Genomic DNA, 19,724 nt, shown 5'->3' with positions numbered 1-19,724 from the left:
GAGCCAGTGAACTATGTTCGTTTTGATTCTTTTATTTCTAATGGGGCTACGGAGTTTAAGGTTTCAAGGAAGATAGAGTTGAAATGGTCTATAGCTTTATCAAGGGGAAGAGTGTATAGAGTATGCCAGTTCATTTGTTTGAATATATTTGAGAAAGTAGTAGGGTTAAAGTTGCGAAGGTTGCGAGTAAGGATATATTGATGCTGGTGTGGAGAAGAGCTGGTGGAGTGATGAATGAAGGCTGGTAGATGGTCACTAAAGGTATCAGGAATTGTGCCAGATTTGGTTATTTTATTAGGGTTAGAGACTAGGATCCAATCTAGGGTGGTTCCAGGGAGATTAATTTTGTTGGGTTGGTGATAGAGAGGATAGTCTGAGTGAAATTGTAAAGGTTGATAGATAGGGAAGAAGAGGGGATACTGAGTTTGTTCCAATCAATATTTACATCTCCTAAGATGTAAGTCTCAAAGGTAAGTTTTGTGGAAGCCCATAGGAGAATTTCTTCAAGTATAGGTATATTATTACCAGGAGGGATGTAGAGGGCAATGCAGCAAATGTTTTTGTGCTTATTTAATTTTAGTAGTCCAGGGGTTAGTTCAGTGTTTTTGAATTGGGGATAGGAGTTTGGAGGGGTACTAGGGAGAGCAGATTAGAATAGACTAAAGCAGTGCCACCACCTTTTTTACTTGCATGGTCATTTCTGAGAATATGAAATCCAGGGGGCAGAATCTCTGAATCAGAGATAGAGGGTTTGAGCCAGGTTTCAGAGATGGCTAGGATGTCAGGTTGGTTATGGCTTAGCCAGGTATGGAATTGGTGAGATTTATTGTTAAGACTCTGAGCGTTTATTGTGAAGATCTTTAGGGTGTTGTCAGAGGTGGAAATAGTTATGGGGTTGGAGTTGTTGTTACAAGTTGAGGGACCAGGGTTGGGGTGGATGTCACCTGCTAGTAATTGTTTGTTAGAGGAGACATCCTTTGGCCATTTTTGCTTGTAGGGGGTAGGTTTGGGACGATTACAGATAGGAGTTGGGTTGTTGACACTATTTTGGGTTTGGTGGAGAAGATTTTAGGATGAAAAAGGTGCAGAGGGTTGGATTGAATGAGGGAAGGGGAGATAAAGTGGAAAGAGTGAGGATACAGGGGAGAGACTTTAGAGGTTGTTTTTGTTGGTAGAATTGGACAGGCAAGGGAGTTATAAGAAGTGGCTTGGTATAGAGGAATTAGTAGTAGAAGTAGGAGGTAGGGGGTATGGAGGATTTGATGTTGTAAGGAGAACATGTCAGAGAGGAGAAGGAGAGAGGAGAGGAAGAGGGAGAAGTATGGATTAGAATGGAAACTGAGGAGAAAGAGAGAGAGAAGTAAAGTTTATAATGGAAACTGAGTGTTCTGATTGGGTAATGTGTTATAAAATAATAGAGGAATTATGGGAAGTAAGTGAGTGTGTAATGAATTTTGGAGTTGTATTGGAATTAGGGAAAAGAGGGGGAAAGTAGAAATGTAAGGGAGGGGTGTAACTGTAGGAGTGTATGTAGGAGGGCTGTGTGAGGGAGGTTTAGTGAAGAGAGGATGAGGATTGGTTAATTAAGCTGAGGGGGTGTGGTAATGAGGAGAGGATGAGGATTGGCTGATTAAGCTGAGGGGGTGTGGTAAGGCCAGGATATAGGTAAGAGCACTGGGGGTGAGTGGGAATTGGGGATAGGGTAGGGAGCAGAGTGAGCCCGCAGGGTGAACGGAGCAGGAACAGCCAAATCCTGTGAGTGCAGCAGAAAAAAAGTATCAGCAGAGTGTAGTTTATTAGCAACAGCAGAAAGAGTTGTACTACAAGTGTCAGGCAAGATAGAGTAGGTTAGCTTTTCAAGAGGGATTGTGCAGGTAGAAAGAAAATACTTACAGTTTAGTGATGTTAGATCTCAGCCAGCTTATTAGTGTAAAAACTAAAAACCAGTTGAGAGTGGACTGATAAATTGGGGTTGTAAGGGCGGAGACTGCCACCTAGTGGTGGAAAAACATAGTAAGTAGCAGGGAAAGACCAAAACTGTAGTAGGTTTAAGTAATTTCTGGGTTAGGGAGAGTTAGAAGTAAATTCAAGGTGGGGGGGGGGAGTAGAAGGGGGAAGGGGAAAACCGGTCTGCGGAGGGCTGCTGTAGCACACACAAGGAGGGCTGCTGTAGCACACACAAGGAGGTCAGACTCCTGACTAACAAATAGCACAGCAAGTATTCAGAAATTAAGTTTCTTATTTTAAGCATGTACATTAGCTCAAGTCCTGTAACAGGTTCTCCTTTAATGGAAGTTTCCAGTGTGCCAGGCAAGCAGATAGGGATTCAAGGTGTCTTCAGGAATTAGTCAGAGGTATTCCTTTGTACTAAATGCAGGGAGGGAGGACCCAGGGCTAAAGTACTGTAGAAGGAAAAGAGACAATACCAAAATTATTTTAATCTGCAGGTGAAGAAAAGAGAGAAAGGAAGGGAGAAAGGGAGAGGAGTAGAAATGTAAAGTACAGAATTGCGTAGCAGAGAGCAGTAGTTAGAGAATAGGTTAGAAAAACAGGTAAGGCTCGTGGTCATTAGTGACAAGGAGAGAGGGAGATAGTGGAGAGTAGTGGCAGCTAGAAGGAGAGCAGCAGAAAGTAAGAGTAGAAAACAATATTTTGTAGGCAGTGAGACTTTCAATATGACAGACATTTGCTCTGCTTTGTTAAACAGTATCAAAATTTTAACAGCATGATAAATATTAGAGACTCTAAATTCAACTAAAAAGGAGAAATATTTACACTGTAGCAAGCTTAGTATAGACAAATATCAGGCAAGGTGATCATATAGGTTCATAGGTTCACAGGTTGATACTAGGCTATCTGCCCTAGGGCACTTATAAGCCTAGCCAGAGTGTGTTTGGCTTTCGCCACCCTTTTAGATTAGTTGACTGTGTCTCTGTATAGTAGGTCACAGAAGGTAGCAATATTAAGGTTAGTTTACTGTACCTCTGTCTAGCAAGGACACAGAAGAGATCCCAGGGGTAAACTTACAGTCTCCCATCCTTAAAAAGCTACAGAAATTATTCCAAAGCAGGGAATATCACCTAAAATAAAAAGTAATCTAATGCAGGGAAGTCAAAATATATAACATTAGTACAGAAAGTTATACAAATAAAATAACATCAATGCAAAATGTTATACAGTAACAGCATCAAAAAAGTGTGAGTAAATCACATAGAGCTTTTTTACGCACTTAACACAATTAAGGAGACAAAGGAAACTAGCGTGGTGGAATTCAATGCGAACAAGCTTTCTAAATATGCACCTGTAAAAGGTAAGGAGCTAGTATTAGGCACTATTGTAAGGAGAAAATATCAGTTGTGCCTGTGGGGAAGCACGGTGGAGGAGATAAGAATAAGCGCTCTGCATTGGGCTTTAGGAAGGCATGGAGCTAGTAAGGTGTTCGTGAACGCAGAAATATGAAGACTTTGTGTCTTTCGGCTTTTCCCGGTTAGGGGTCACCACAGCAGAACTCCGGTCCGCTAATGATTGGCAGTAGAGTTTTACGTGCTGGCTTGCTGGGCCTACCGCACAACCTTCTATGAAGGAATGCCCGTTCACGCATGTCGCCACACAGAAGACGCTCTAACTGAGGACCGAACGGGCAACGTCTAACTGTGAGGCAACAACACTACCGCAACACCACCACCGCAGTATACGCAGAAATATGAAGACTAATAATCAGAAATGCAGTAAAAATTCCTGAGTGAACAGGCGTTTTATGATGCACGTCTTGTAGGCATGCTTCTATTTTATAGCTGTATTAGTTTACATCACTAAGAAAGCCACGAGGTGGCCTATTGCGCACACCAAAAAGAAAAATTGGAAGCACAGCCTAAATGGTACAGGTTTTACACCAACCACAGTCTCGTTTGCTACGTCTTTCTTCAGAAATGGTAACGTTGCTCAAGTCGGCAAGCTGCTCGCAGGGACCGTGTGGTAGTATAAGCACAGCAGTGGTGCATTTTAAGATGCACATCTATAGGCATGCTTCTGTTTTATTGCTGTATTAGTTGATTTAGCTAAAAAAGCCACGAGGTCGCCTATTGCACACACCTAGAAGAAAAAGTAGAAGCACAGCCTAAATGGGACAGGTTTTGCAGGTTTTACAACAACCACAGTCCCGTTTGCTAGGTTTTAGGAACGATAGCATTGCTCAACTCAGTAAGCTGCTCGCAGGGTCAGTATTGTAGGATAAACACTGCAGTAGGGGCAGCATTATTGTACTATACAATTGGATGCTAACGAAAACAATGGTGGTTATAAATAAGCAGGAATTAATGCACAGTGGGGAGAGACTGCAATATCCCATCCCGAACTTAAAAAGACATGTGTACAGCCATTTAGACCATGTTAGCAAGCAAGATAATCATTTTGTAAGTAAAATTAATACAAATAGACAGGCATGCTGCTTAAAACAACTGTGTTAAGTAGGCCTACCAGCGTGCGAGAAAGGCAGCCCAGACCGCAGGACCAGAGAGGGGAGGCTGTAGCTGTTTAGTGGAGGGATTAAAAAATGTCGCCGCAGTCCAAAGGAGGTAGAAGTAACTTCTGGGAGGAGGCCAGCAAGGGGGGGGGGGGGCTAGATGGAAAACTGATTGGTTTAGAGGAGTAAAAAATAGGAGTGGCTGGTGAAAATGAAAGGCAGGTAAAAAAAAAGGGGGGGGGCATCAATAACAGTTGTGATATAGCAAATAATATAAGATTTGTCTCCTGTCTATTTCTTGACCTTTCCAAAGCCTTTGATACTATCTCCCACCCTCTTGTTCTTGAAAACTGTCCAACTTAGGAATCTCTCCCTCTACCCTACACTGGTTCTCTAACTACCTCACAGACAGGCAACAAGCTAGTAAGTGGCAACACTTTCTCTCCTTTTCTCAACACCACTAGTGATGTTTCCCAAGGATCCATTGTAGGGCCTATGCTATTCAGCATTTTTATCAATGACTTCCACTCTAATCTTGCTGAAGCCACAGCTATCCAATATGCAGACAATTCCACTATCATTTGCACTGCCATTTCTCCACCCAAACTCCTGAAACTTACCCAGTGAGCTCTCAGCTCCACCAAAATATGGATGGCTAACAACCACCTTGCCTTAAACCCTAAGAAAACTAAACTTGTGCTATTCACCTCTAAAAAGACCATTACTATAAACAAAGACTCTTTCTCTATTCTCTTCCAAGATAACACTACCATCGAGGTTGTCACACATACAAAACTTCTAGGTGTCACTATAGATGAACACCTAACTTTCGACATGCATATTCTCAACAACATTGAAAAAGCACACCAGAAACTAGGCATGCTATACCGTCACAAAACATTCCTCAATTACTCCTCAAAACTATCCCTTGCCTCCTCCTTCCTGCTCCCATCTCTTCTTTATGATGCTTCTCTCTTTGCCAACATACAGGCCAGTCTTACATCCGAATTAGACTCTGCTATAATAGAATTGCAAAGTTCGTCACTAATGGATGACACGTATCTCACCACTGCACCTCTCTTCGATTACTAAACTGGCTAGAACTTCCTCATCATCTTACATACATACAACTAACAATTTCCCACAAAATAATATTCAGTCCATTCAGCTGTCCTGCCTTTTCTTCTCTATTTACAGTATACCACCCTAATAGACCTCTCTGCTCTGAAAATCAAATGCTCTTGCAAGTAGAAAAACCTAACCTCTCCACTGGTCAAATGCTCCACTCCTTTTCCAGTGCTAGACTTTGTAACTCTCTCCCACCTTCACTTAGATCCACTAGTAATGCTTCTTTCTTCAAAAAAATATTTGAGACAACATCTTTCCTCCCAGTGGCTGTGTTCATGTGTTAGTTCCTCACAACCTATAACCTGACTTTCTCTCTCTCCTACTGCTACTCCCACCTTTCCTGCCTCCATCCTATATTACCTTCAAAAACTTCATCTTTATCCCTGGATGATAATCTGTTAATGTATCTATGTATACATGTACTGTCAACAGGCAGATTTATGTACAGTTGCATTGCCTTCTCACGTTGTTAAAAAACTTTGTATATTGCTTAAAACTTTGTTAAAAACTTTGTAGACTATTTAAAACTTGTTGTAGCCAACTGAGTTGTTATCAAATGTATGCATTGTATAAATCATTGTGGAGCTTTTCTCCCCAGGCTTCAAATGAAAAAGGGTACTTTTTGGCCCAGTGGACCTTCCTGGTAAACAAATGCAAATAAATAAATAAATAATAGAGAAGGCTGTAACTTCATGCTTCTGTAATAGATGCTACTGACACCTGCTGTTTGGGCAGGCAGTCAAGAAAATGAGGAAACGAATCAGCTATTAAGCGAAACAGCTATTACAAATTCCCAAAAAGCACTGGGGATCCAGGAAGATAGAAACTAGGCATTTGCTTTTCATTTTAACCTGTGGATTGAAATGATTAATTATATCTCTGATCCTGTAAGGAATGACAGTGTGCACTCAATCTAATTTAAATGCATATCCTTTATTTGCCCTGATTCCAGCTAACTCCTGCTGTCATCTTCATGATTTTAACTCCCAACTGGCAGTGGTGGCTGTGACTTCAAATTAAAGGGGGGAATGCAGGAGACAGCTGAATGGGTGGGGCCAATGGGAATGGGTGTGGCCAATTAGAAAGGGGTGGAGCTATGCTCAAAACCACAACTGGAACTTTAATTAAATACACTGCCCTGGGTGCCAAACCATCATTATGAGAGTCCAATCAAGACAAAATAAAGTGTAGAAGAAAAAAAAATTTCAATGCATTGGCTACATGACAACTTACTTAATATCTAGATGGAAACACAAAGGTTGTGAGGCATGAAAAAATAAATTACTTTTTAAATACATTACTGGAATGCCAGTCAAAATCAAGTATAAAAAAAACAAGCAGCACTCAACTCAAACCACTTCTCCTTTCACTGCAGTTCTAATTATAATTTATATTTAGCTTTATGAAATTACCAAGTAACATGCTGAAAGTAGCAATCTCTGTGATACCCCCACTTGTAAAAATGTTTCTTATCCAAAAAAGACCTGCGGCCTGACAACTATCTATTTGTTTCATGGGGAAGACATGAGCAAAGTAAAAAATGAACAGCAAACAAGAAACAAGCTCAAGATAAATTGCTTAAAGGATTACTGCACAAGTTATGGACCACACATGATAGACTGGCATTCTGTTTAGTTTACGAGTAAAGCCTGCAAAGATGACTGCACGTCTCCAAGAAATGTAATGAGCTTCTGAAAATACTGTAATCCTGTCCTTTATTACAAATACTGTTATATGCATTTCAGTACCTAAGGCTTATATGTTATCTAGTTATGTAAATATTCTCTGCATGCAACAACGAAAAGGCTTTCAATGTTGGTAATTCTTTAACAGTATGCTTATTAAAGCTTACTTGCATCTTACAATCTCTGACAAGCTTACCTGATGGTCATTAAAGCATTGCTACTTAAACACATCCAGAGCCACTACAATGGGGAGTGGGGTGCAACAAGTATGTCACAATTTGAAATGTCGCTGGCTGATGGTGATGGCTCTGACACTAATACCTCTCAACCTCAGAGCAAGAAATCTGGACAAAGCCATACATAGAAGTGGGACACAGGCCCAAAAATAAGGACAATTTTTAAATATTGGTCTTATAAACTTAGCAAGATAATAGAATAGTAGGTCTTGCATTAGTATGAATTTTCTGAAGGGTATGAAATCTGAAACTCAAATGTCTGCCATTACTTTCTATCATCAGTCTTTAATGAATTGCCACTAATTTGCCAGAAAAACAGACCAAAAATGTGATGCTGGGAACCTGTCAAAGAAGGGACAGCTTTTTAATATTAGTACTGTTAACTTGAGCAGCTGACAAAATAAGACTATCTACATGCATTTCTGAAGTAAAAGTAATCTATAACTCTGATCATTACAATTATTTATAATTGTAAACCCCCCACGTTTTCTTCCAAAATTGCCATTTTGCGGATGCGGAGGGATTAGTAGAGGGAGAGCAACATTTTGAGACAAAATTGGGGACAGTTGAGAGGTTTGGATATTCCTAATTCTGTAAAGTGATTTATTTTCATTTACCTCTCAACCTCTTAATGCAGGAAATCTGGATAAGGCCAAATATATTGGGGGAACATACAAACAGTACTAAAAATTGCTATTGTATAAGCTTAAGACAGTTGATAGAATAACAGGTCTTGCTTTAGCATGCATTTTTCTGAAGGTTATGACGTCTGAAACTCAATGTCTGTCATTATTTAGTGACTTCATTCCTAAATGATTTGCCAGAAAACCACAAAGTTTATGTGGAACAAACCAGAAATAGGAAGCAAAAATCTATTAATTCTGCAAAAATCTGGACAGTTGAGAGGTATAATTCAGCCGGGGCTGTCTAAGTTTGCTGCCCTTTCCCCCTCACAAAATCATGGTTGAATGGAGCCTCCCCCCTGCAGCCTTTCCAGTGTCCCATTCCTTGGTTATTTCACCCCATTTACCATAAACACTGTAATGTGCATACTGCTTTACTTCTGCAATGATTTGGATTTCATTTGAAAGTTTTATTTTGCATTTTACAGCACAAACCCTAATAGATATATGCTAAACAAAGCAATGCAGTCTCACAATGAAAACAGACTTTGCATTAAAACTTCTCTGCCCTTAAAACTCACATTCATTGAAACAATATTTAAACCCACATTCAAAGAAAATACATTTTGCCAGTGGCAGATAAAGATTCCTTGAACAGGAAACATACACATACTCTTTGATACACCTTCCTGATTGTATTAAATTATATTCCTTGTACAATACAGTACAGTTGTTAGAGGGCATTTTAAATTTATTGTTTTGAACATTTTTCCAGTAAACAATGAAACAAAATGCATGCACCAATAATGACAAAACTGCTCAATTCAGAACATTTTCATCATAAAAGTCTACTCAAACTTCTACAGTCCACCAATATCAGTAAATATGCACAATCTCTGATGAAGTAAAAGTCATCTAAATAATTACACATTAAAGAAATCTGTAACTAATGAAGAGGATGCTGCTAGCAAACAACTTTATATGTCATTGTTCCATCTACAAATAAAGTGCCTGTTGCCCTTGAGGAATAAATTGCCTATGTTGCATTAAAAAAATGATAAGCTAGTAATATCGCAATAGGGAATGGATGGCAAACTGATAACAGGTTCATAGTTACTAGGTATCTTCGCCAAAAAGGACTGCAGCATCCACCCCCTTTACAACACAGTACAGTGTCAGCAATGCATCTACCTATTGTGGGAATAGAACCCACAACCTTCTACATCAAAAGCAAGTATACTACCTGTTGTGCTGTTAACAATGCAAGCAGACTCAACATAAGCAGCATTGAACTTTTGTTCCCCTGCAGCTCTCAGCTCCTTGTACAATCTACTCAACACTCAGCTGTTTCTCTGAACTTTGCAGCACAAGAAGTCTGGAAAAAGCCAACATATATTGGGGGGGGGGGCAAATTTTAAACATTGCTTGTATAATGTTTCATAGTTGCTAGAATAAGATACTGTGTTACCACCATACATTTCACTGCCAAGTCTTGAACCCAGGGGACCCTGTGCAAAACAGTCAGAGCAACATACCACTATGCCAGATCAGCTGTTTTGTGAAAGAGAGGAAGACTGAAACTTAAATGGCTGCCATTTAGTGAATTCAGTTCTCACTATAGCTTAGCTGTCAACCTCTTAGCACAAATCACCTGAACAAAGCCAATAATGGGGGAATACAGCCCCCAAACATATTCAGTGAATTCAGTTCTCACCATAGCTCTCAACCTCTAAGCAAAAAACATAATCAGTGAATTCAGTTCTCACCATAGCTCTCAACCTTGGCACAAAAAACCTGGACGAAGCCAATAATGGAGGAATACAGTCCCAAAAATAGGGACAAATTTCAAATATCCATGTTATAAACTTAGAAAATTGCTAGAATAAAAGGTTTTGTGTTACCATGTACTTTCTGAAGAATATGACATCTGAAATTCAAATGCCTGTTATTTTTATTTAACATTTGTTAACCAGGAAAGTCTGACTTGGAACAAAAGCCAGTTTTCAGCAGAGCAGGTAGAAACACTCCAGACACATGCATTTGTAAGATGGGAGGACATGTAGACTCCACACAGAAGGCACCCCAGCCAAGAATCAAACTAGAGAACCTGTAGCTATCAGGCAACAATGCTACCAGTGCATCACTGCACTACTAACTTTGCAAGGAAAAACAAACATACATATACCACAGATTTTATGAGGAACAGAACAAATATGAGGCAAAAATCTGCAATTTTTTTACAAATGGTGGTGGGTAGGGAATTCAGGCCCTTGCCACCTGCACCCAAGTTATAGGGTTCAAGCCTGAGTATTCTCTACCCTCCACCATGTGTTCTCTCTATTCACCAGTATATATCAGCTGGAGCATTTCACACACGCACACACAGTTCCCATGTAACTTACTCATTGTTTTCCATGTTAAGCAATTGTTGTAAACGCGTGTTCCTTCACACAGACTTTTGCATTGCTGTAGTCATCACTTGTAGTTTGCACTCAGATGCTTACATAAAGGTGAAGCTGCACTCTCTGCAAACCTGCATTGTACAAGACCAAAGCCTAGGACTATAAACATCCTCCTACATCCACTGTGTAGCTGGTTATCTCTGTATGAACCTGATATTTTGGCCGTTATGGAGGTGTGGCTATTGCAAGACATCATTGATGCTCAGCTCTGCCTTCCAAGCTGGAACATTCCGAAGTCAGATAGAAAGCATAAAAGAGCTGAGGGTTGCTATTCTGATATAAAGGAGCAGGGGGTTACTAGTGTGTATAGTAACCAGTTCCCTTATTTTTATCTGAAAAATTATTTACTTCAAGAAAAAAATATTGTTCTTGGAATATAAAATCTGTCTTAAGGTATCCTGCCAAGTTATCTTCCTTAGATTCAAACATGCCACTATCATTCTCCTTTCCCAGGGATCCTCACCCTGTAAATCTACCAGTTTCAGGCTATAAGGAAAAGTGTGCCCTTCTACCAAATTTCTTGAAAAATAACATAAGAGCAGACTGTGGAATATATTCAGAAGTAGTATATTCTAAGCGATAAACAATATGTATTTAGACCTAATTACATCACAGAAACACATGTGCATGCATATGCATGCCTACACACACACACACACATACACACACACACACACACACACACACACACACACACACACACACACACACACACCCTACCTGAATCCGCTAGGCAGTCTCCTCCTCGGTAGTAGCAGTCTTGAATCCGCTAGGCAATCTCATTAGCCCACGCAAGCTAATGTCTGGTTTCCGGTTCTCCTGGCTGGCTGGTTTCCCCGCGAGAGTAGGCTGGAGGCTTCAGCCTGTGAGCGATGCAGTTCAGTGTCCTTCCGTTCTGTGCGGTCATCACCACATAGATTTCTGGGCTTCAGGGCAGAGATGCCTTTCTCCCCTATACCAACACAGTAGTCTGGAGTTCTGTGAATACCAGGAACTCCAAGCACGCATGCATGGAGTTCCGAGACTCACAATTTTTTTTCTTTTCTTTTCTTCTTTCTTTTTACAGATGGGGGGGGGGGGCTGCAGTCCTGAAGTCCTATAGCACGAGCCCCCCCCCCCCCCTGCCAACTGACTCTTTATTTTGTGTGTATGCCTTCAGAAAGCCTTATTACTGGAAAGTGGTAGCATGTTTTATTATTTCTTCATGATTTGATTTCTAGACTGCTGCTCTTACATAGTTTGTCCTGTTTTTTCCAGTTTCCTCTTTTATGTGTTTTTCTCTCACAAAGTGTTGTCTTTCTTTCTTTCCTTGCCAGCTAGTTACATGCAGTAACTTAAAGCTTCAGCAATATCCTTCTTAGTTCACATCCATTAATCCTGTGCACCCCCTATTGGTGCCTAATATGTATTGTCTTAAGTGCCATGATGGGAGTTAACATTTTTAGACTATTTTCCTATTGCTGGCAAATTATTCCAACAGTTAGTGCTTCTTGGATGAACTGCCAGTTGGTTATCTCAGATATTTTCCCCTAGTAATAATTAATCTGGTACAGCCTTCTTCTAAGCAAGTTTATACATAAGAAGACTTCATGGCATACCTCTCACCTGTTCCGAATTTCACAGAATACCCAGATTTTTCCCTTGTATTTTTGGTTTGTTCTTCATTAAAGTTGTTTTCTGGCAAATTATTGAGGATTGATGTCACTAAATAATGACATACATTTGATTTTCAGATTTCATATTCTTTAGAAAATGTATGCTAATGCAAAACCTTTTATTCTAGCAACTTTGAAACTATGAAAGAAATATTTAAAATCTGTTCCCGATGTTGTCCCCCCGTTATTTTTGGTTTTCTCCAGAATTTTTATTTAGAGTTAAATGTAGTAGATATTTTGCTATACCCCTGTTTCTGACAGTTGCTGCAGTCTTTCAGATGCAGTCTATACCTCCTGAATGAGAGTCCTATACTGCAGTAGTAGCACCTCACTTCATCAACCATAGTATTGGTGCTCTCCTTGAACTTCTCATGCACCTTTTGTTACTCTGTTGTGTTTTGTTGTTGAAGTCCATCTGGGTATTGTGTCATATGGATGTCTTTTCTCTAAAATAGCCCTTATTATACAGATTGATGCTACTGTTGGCCATTTGCATGAGAACTGAGGAGTGATGCAAACTAAATGACAACAGTGAGTATCCGTACAGTAGTAGAGTCTGAGGAAGTCATTTTGATGACAAAAGTGCTTACTGTGTAGTGTGGTGTTGATTAAACACTGTTTTGGTGATTCATTACGTTCTTTTTGGTTTATTTGTCTTTTTCATCTAAGAACGTTGGATATATTTTTTGGTTTATCTGTACAGTAGATTAGACTTCTCCTCAAACTCAAACCCTGTCGCAATGCACCCAACAACCTTCCACCCATTTTCCTCAAACAATCTGCACACAGCATTGCCTATCCCATCTCTATTCTTATAAATAGATCCATACAAGAATCATATGCCCCTTCTATCTGGTGCCATGCTTACATCATCCCCCCTCCACAAAGGTGGGAAAAATACTGATACCATCAACTTCAGGCCTATCGCCATCCTTTCCCCTCTTTCTAAAATACTAGAGAAAACAATACAAGCACAACTCATGGCAAACCTAACAGTAAACAATCTCCCCTACCCGACACAGCTTCCACCCTGGCCACAGCACCATAACTGCCCTTCTTTCCTTTCTTGAAACCATAAACCTTGAACGCGACTTAGGCAAGTTCATATCCACACTATTCCTAGATCTGTCAAAGGCCTTTGACACCATCTCACACACCCTACCTATATCCCAACTCTCCACTGTGCACCTCTCTCCCACCACCATCGCCTGGTTTTCCAGCTACTTGTCCAACCGCCAACAAGCTGTCCAATGGAAAACTTCAACCTCCCCCTTCCTTCCCACACCCACAGGTGTCCCACAAGGTTCTGTTCTTGGCCTTCTTTTCTTCAACCTATTCATTAACAACTTTCACCAATCCAGTCCAGACTCATCTATCATTCAATATGCAGATGACTCAGCAATCATCTGCTCAGCCTTTTCCCTCTCCGAGCTCCTAGCAAAAACCCAACTAACCTTCTCCAAAACAGAAACATGGATGCAGTCTAACCATCTGGCACTAAATGCAAATAAAACCAAACTAATGTTTTTTTCCCTTCCAAAAACTCCATTGACAAATCCACATTCATCATACAGAGCCAAAACAGCACCCTCCTTGAAATCATTCCCAACACCAAGCTTCTTATTCTCTCCGCAATCAAGAAAATCCACCAAAAGTTAGGTCTCCTATACAGGCACAACCACTTCCTAAGAACCTCTACCCGTCAAACTCTTGCATCCACCTTCCTACTCCCCTCCCTTATGTATGGTGCACCTCTTTTCACCAATCTCCATCTTGGCCTTCGGTCCAAACTTGAGTTCTGCTACCAGAAGATTTCCAAATTTGCAACCAATGCAAAAAACTCATCCCACCACTGCCACTCCCTCCTCACCCTCAACTGGCTTGAACTACCCAACTACTTCAGTTACCTACACCTCACCATTGCCCACAAGCTCATCTTTAAACCTGCCAAATGCCCAGCTCTCACTACTTCCTTAAAACCTTACATTCCCAACCGCTCACTCAGATCCAAAAACCAAAATCTCCTTCAGTTCCACAAACCTGCACGACCTCCTGGCCATCTACTGCTGTCCCACTGCTTAGCTAAACAGTGGAACTCTCTCCCCACACACCTACGCAACCTACCTAACCATACAAATTTCAAATCTCAGCTACTCTCTCATATTTCTTCCAAATGGGAATGACCTTGCCACGCTCCAACTTAAATCCCCCCCTCATTCCACCTTGCACTGACTCATCCAACTACCTCTACTATTACTTCATCCCACCCAAAGCAATCCCTCCCCTACCAAAAACTATTTTTCTCTCTAATATCTATTGTACTATACTCTCCAGTCTGAAATATACTATTACCCCCTCCATGCATAATATTTTCCAAACCTACTAATGGCTAGTAGCTATATATTTTGAAATGTTAAACCTATAATTGAGTTTATAACAAAAATATTCACCTTATGTAAATGTTGACATTTCTGTATTGAATTATGTCTTTTCATTTTTGTAACATTGTGACAAGACAATTGCAAATATCATGGAGGTTATCCGTAAATGTTTAATTAGCTGTATGAACTATGTCCTTTTATAACATGTGAAATGTAACCTGCAATTATTGTGAAGCTTTTCTCCCCGGGCCTCCACTGAAAACGGGCTCTTCTTGGCCCAGTGGACTTCCCAGGTCATCAAACTTAAATAAATAAATAAATAAAATTATGTCTTGAGAGACTGTGGTTAGGATACTGACTAGTAAGGTGCTAGGGTACTAGAAAAGCTTTTTTTTATTGAAAAAGGAGTGTTTAGTGCCATTTCATCAAACTGAGCAAAAAGCTGGTTCTCAACAAACAGCAGAGTGGTGCAGCAGGGGAATTGTGCTGGGCCCATAACCCATGAAGCAGATGCATCAAAACCATCTTCTGCTGTGCAATTGTCAGAGCTTGGTTATTGAAATCCCTTTGACCACTGCTCAGATGTAATCTTAGTCTCTCTATCTAAGTGGCACTATCTTGGGGGGGGTTCTGAGTGCATACTGTAAACCAGAAATGGTCAGTTTGTTGGCACAAGTGGAAGCAATAGTCCAATAATTGCATGATCTTACAAAACTATTGCTGAAATAGCATATAGACAACTCACTTCCATCCCTAACCACTGTTCATTTCAAAACTGTAAAATAGCCTAAAACTCCATTATGAAATGAAACAAGGTGCTGTTTTTCAAAAATGAGTACCAAAATTATTGCACTAAAAAATGAATACCAAATTTATTACTCTAAAACCAGTGATTGTCTCTATTCCCATGCCATTGCCAAACTTTGGAATGTGCTCCCTCTCTCTCTTACTCAACTAGACTTTTTAAAAACATTTAAATTTGCACTAAAAGAATACTATCTCAATAACCTTGTCTGTTCTTGTAGTCACATAATTAAGCCACCTTAAATGTTTTGGCCACTATACATTACAAATACTTTTACTAACTTAATATAGTTGCAATTTACACTATCTGTCTTCATATCCAATCTCTCTTACTTTCTTTATTTCTGTGGCTGAATAAACAGAATTGATTAAACAGTATTCTTACTTATAAGACTATACAACTAGAATTACTAAAAATCTAACATGCTGGGTTTATTTTCTTGTATTGTATACCTCTATAATATGTATTTGTCTTGTATATCTATTTCAATTTGTATTGTATAAAAACTTTCTTGACTTTCAAAGTTAAGCTGTTATGTAAAAATTTCTGTGATAGTATGGAGCTTTTCTCCCCGGGCCTCCACTGAAAATGGGTCATTGGCCCAGTGGACTTTCCCAGTTAACAAATGTCAATAAATAAATAAATACATGCAGACTAGGCATGGCTCTGCTGTGCAGAGAGATGGAGACTTGACTGAGATCCAGGTGACCAAGGTTCACTTAGCAGCACTGACACTGGGAGGGCGAGGCAAAGAGGGAGAGGAATGAAGGAGACATAGTCCACTCTCCTCAATGTGGCTGGTGGTGGTGGAGTGGTAGCAGGCATATGGAGAGCACACAGGGAAGTGTGATTCCTCTGGTGGGGATCAGGGAGGCCACTTCCCATACTTCAGGGAAGGGGATGGAGCTACTTTTGGCACTGACCCTTCTGGAAGTAAGGGACAACCATTACGGTCACTCCATTGCATATCCCCTTTCCAATGTTTAGCTGAGCATGTGCAGGGAGTTAGAACAACAAACAAGAAAAACGTTTCTTTAGCTACCCCTGATAGTTTCCTTAATGATGTCTTTCTCAGCTGACCCTCGTCTTTGTTGAAGAGGGAACAAGTCAGTTTGCCTAGAGGGGCTAATTATCAGGAGGGAGTGGAGGCAAAGTTAGCAAAAAAGCCTTATTTAGACTTCAGAATGGTTTTGAAATTTAGGAGAGCATAATTAAATAACAATAATCAAATAATATAACCCAAATAAACCAAAGAACGTGACGTAACAAGAATACCAAATGTTATATAAAATGTACAAACAAGAAAGCCAAAGTGTATCGTTTAGGTTGTGTTATATATAAAACATGGAATGCTAGATATTATGCAAAATGCTAAGAAGCTGTGAAGTCAAAGGATATCAACAAGGAAGAAATTCAGAGGACCTGAAAGAAAATCAGTCACAAAATGTGAGGAGAAAATACTGGCTGGGAAGAATTCTGCAGCTGTTCAGCAAAAAGCAGATCAAGCTCCAGCTTTGGTACAAGGCATGATTTCCCAGTGATCTAGAAGAAGTAAGTCAAAGAAAAGAACGTCAAAGCTAAGATGGCAATGCCTTATGTGGCAGCAGCTACTCTGGCTCTCGATGTGCGTTTTGTGTTTTGTGCGGAATTTGTCAAGTTGTCATCTGTTTGGGAGTCTGAATTGGTTGGATATGCGGTTGTCTGCGGGTGTGGTTTTTCTTTGCTTGTACTTGGTATATTTGCTTGTTTTTGATTGTCGATCCGACTGTAGCTGTTTGGGCCTTCAGGAGTGCCAGTTGCACAGAATGCAGGCAGCGGACACCTGATTTTGGCAGCTGGCTTTTGGATTTTGTGTTCTGTTGAGCCGAATGGACCGGCCTGAGACTTGGAGCATTGCCGGTGTTGAGAATGGAGCTAGTGATGGTGTGGTTAGTGAGAATGGAGTGGATCGCTGTGGTCGCTGTGTTGCCATGGTCAACGGTGGTCTTTCTGGCCTTCAGGTGGTGGCGGTTGTGCCGAATGCAGGTAGCGGAATGCCTGATGTCTTCTGACTTTGATGTGAATCTGGACTTGGGTTCTGTTGAGTCAGAGGGGACCAGTCTGGGACTTGGGACATTGCTGGTGTTGGGGGTGGAGCTAACAATGATGTGGATGGTGAGGATTGCTGTTGTTGCTGTAATCACCATTGTGATGGGTCGAACATGATTAGTGCAGCTTTGGTGCCTTCAGATGGCATGGACTCTGTTGTTGTTTATGTGTATTTGTTTCTATTTTTATATTTTGCACATGAGGCTTAGAGAAATGTATCTTCTTTCAGCTGTGCACTGTTGCTGTATGGTCTGAATGACAGTAAAGTTTACTTTGACTTTGAAATGTGCTGAGAACTGTTATACATTACAAGTGGGAATAAAAATTTCTTATCATAATGGCAACAGTTTTCATATTGTCTTTGAATGGGAATGGTCACACAGGTATCTACAAAAGTGAAAAAACAATTAACTATATTAAGAAATGCAGAGTGCAAATAGCTATGATTCAGGAGACACATTTGGAAAGAAGAGAGCTTGTGAATTTGATAAAGAATGGATTGGATGGTTATTCAGCAGAATATCTGGGATGAAGGAAAAAGGGAATACTTATAGTTATTGCCAGAGGAGCTCCAGTATTGGTAAAGTGGAAAAAAAGATAATAATGGGGCTAAAAGCAAGGGAAGAGGATTATGCTGACATGTATTTATATTCCACCTAAAACTGCTACAATAGAACTTTAAAAAATTATGGGAGAAATAATCAGTTTTGGCAGGGAATATTACTTGTAGGTAGGGACTGGGATTTGATTTGCAAGAGTGAGGATGGATCTGGGGGTCCTAGAAAACAAAATATAACAAAAGAGGGTAGATGTTTGAAGAAACTTATGAAAATATTTGTTATGGAAAATGTGAATTCAGTAGTAGGAGCTCGGACCGACTTTACATATTATTCCCCAAGTTATAAAAATTGGGCTACAGAAGTTATATTTCACAGGAACTTCTGCATTAATTGAAAGTTTTGATACGCATCCAATAACCATTTCAAATAAAGTACTAGTAATAACAGAAATAAAAATGCAGTGTAATAAAATAAAAATGAAACACTGGCACTTTCCCACCTATCTGTTAAACAGAGGAATTTAAGGAATGGGTGGTGGGAATGATTCAGGAGTTAGTAAGGAAGATAGAAATGTCCTCAGAAAATGTAGCTAGGGAGTGGGATAAAATGAAAAAGGGATATGGTTAAGAAGTAAAAAGACTTATTTAGAGGGACTGACAAAGGTTTAAATATTGCAGAATAGGGGGAATGTCACAGAACAAGAAGAGGCACAACTACAGAGTGCTAAAGAGAAAATAAGGGACTTCCTGGAAATATGCAAGAGTTTAGAAAGATTGCAGCTAGGCAATTGTTTTTGATAATAACTCCAGAGCACAAAAACTTTTAGCAGAATAGCTCAGGCAGCAGAAGTCAGAAAGGGTTGTTGCCAAGCTTAGGGAGCCTATAACAAGGAAAATAATCAGAGATCCTGTAGAGCTATTAGAAATATTTTAGAATTTTTTTGAAAAACTGTATAAAGCAGAGAATGTGGAAATCAAGAAAAAGTATAAATGGAAATATTTATGAAAGACTTAAATATACCAAAGTTAGAGATAGGTAAGGCTAAATTGTAACAGGATAGGTGGAGATGAGATAAAAATATTAATGTGTCAGCGATATACAGGAAAGTCTCCAGGAATAGAAGGCATTCATGTGGAACTTTGAATGCTAGGACATAAGAAAGTGATAAAGAAATAGAACGTTTTGTGTAACACATTTTAAAATGAGGAGAAGCACCGACATCCTGGAAGAAAGCTTTGGTGGCTGTAATACGTAAAGATAGTAAAGACCATCAGGTCCATTTAGAAAAGGGTAAGAGCAAACTACATAGGAAAAAAAATGGGAATTGTGGGAACAGTACATATAGTTGAGGAATGAGGTTGAAAAGGCAGGACTTAAATGCATTATGTAATGCTTGACTAAAACTGATTGGGTAGATTATAAGTGATGTATAATGTTTGCAAGTAGGAGTGTGTCAGTATGATTTGTGACGTAAAATGCTTGCAACTAGGATTGTGGTGGTGTGGTTTGTTTTCATTTAAATAAATGTTTGATTGCTTATGCCGTAAGTGATGGTTTAATAAAGATGTTTCTTATTTTAAAAAGGGGGCAGGAATTGAATAATTTATGTAATGTTGCTTAGGTTGTAGGATACATAGCA

At 39.8% G+C, this 19,724-nt stretch overlaps 1 protein-coding gene across 5 annotated transcripts in view; it reads left to right on the top strand.

Moving 5' to 3' along the window:
• Window positions 1-19,724, top strand: part of KDM2B (lysine demethylase 2B) — a 3,837,686-nt gene that overhangs the window by 1,605,883 nt on the left and 2,212,079 nt on the right. The gene's annotated exons all lie outside the window — the stretch shown is intronic.

This window comes from Protopterus annectens, chromosome 4.part0, assembly GCF_019279795.1.
Source record: "Protopterus annectens isolate FY-2018-M chromosome 4.part0, PAN1.0, whole genome shotgun sequence".
In the NCBI taxonomy this organism is placed as follows: domain Eukaryota; kingdom Metazoa; phylum Chordata; order Ceratodontiformes; family Protopteridae; genus Protopterus; species Protopterus annectens.
Note: the sequence above shows the minus strand (reverse complement) of the source record. Positions and strands in the feature narration are given on the sequence as shown.